Raw genomic sequence first — 708 nt, 5'->3', positions numbered from 1 at the left:
GGAGATGGAGGCATATGCCTCACTCTCCGATGGGCGAGACACGCCCAATACCGAGCCGTCCACCAGCTCAGCCGGGAGGGAGGCGGCCAATCATGGCCGCATTGATGGTAATGGGGCGAGGGAATGCCCCACCGAGAGAGCGGGGTATCGTACGAGGTCGACATCGGCCTCGTCGCGCCCCCGCAGCGACAGAGAGGGCGACCTAGGGGCGGGGAGTGGCGACGGCGATATAAGCTCGCGGTCGGGCTCCCCTGAGAACACCTTAAGGTTTGCCAAAAAGGATGGACGGGGGCGGCCCGTCGTGCGCTCCCGTCCAGGGGACTACACGGCGGCCGCGCTCGAATACAGGAAGAGGGATAAGGAGGAGCGCGACGCAATTGCGGGCGTGGAGAAGGTCAGGGACCATAATATCCGCCCGTGGTCCCAGAGGGCCCTCCGCACTCAAGAAGAGGAGGGGAGGATCCTCCGCGACCTGCGGTCAAAACAGACCGCTGAAGTCTCGTCGATGGCCCGCAGGGCCATCGACGAGGTGAAAAAGGTCGCGGAGAGATCCAAAAATCTAAAAGGAGCCTACAAGGGGGCCCTGTGGGACGCCGCGGCGAAAATGGCCGCGTGCAGCCTCACTCTCGCTCGGAGGACCGAGATAATCGGTGGCTCCGAGCAGAGCGAGGCTGCCAGAAAGGAGCAGGAGGCGGCCTCGGCCGAGAT

Source organism: Odontomachus brunneus, unplaced genomic scaffold (assembly GCF_010583005.1).
Source record: "Odontomachus brunneus isolate Ranch 3 - 2012 unplaced genomic scaffold, Obru_v1 Obru_scaffold_232, whole genome shotgun sequence".
NCBI classification, from domain to species: domain Eukaryota; kingdom Metazoa; phylum Arthropoda; class Insecta; order Hymenoptera; family Formicidae; genus Odontomachus; species Odontomachus brunneus.
This window is presented reverse-complemented; position numbering follows the sequence as displayed.